This window comes from Penaeus monodon, chromosome 34 (assembly GCF_015228065.2).
Source record: "Penaeus monodon isolate SGIC_2016 chromosome 34, NSTDA_Pmon_1, whole genome shotgun sequence".
In the NCBI taxonomy this organism is placed as follows: Eukaryota; Metazoa; Arthropoda; class Malacostraca; order Decapoda; family Penaeidae; genus Penaeus; species Penaeus monodon.
Window position 1 is genome coordinate 14,803,515 of NC_051419.1, and position 296 is coordinate 14,803,810.

Genomic DNA, 296 nt, shown 5'->3' on the forward strand with positions numbered 1-296 from the left:
GTGTGCAGAATACGAGACATTGATACGTAATATAAATACAGAAATCAAATGAGCAAATCATCGGAGTGCAAACAATAAAGTTTCCCTTTATCTCAACAAAACCCATTACATAAAAATCTAAAGGAACAAGTATATCCCAGCCAACCTTCTACTCCCACCTGTCAGTAGTGAAATAATTAAACGTGAATTAACAACTAAATTTCTTGGTGTTATTTGAGACTGCAGACTTGACTTGTACGTTCATGAAGCACAAAGGAGAGTTAAACAATGTGGAATAATTTATCATTTGAGGATTG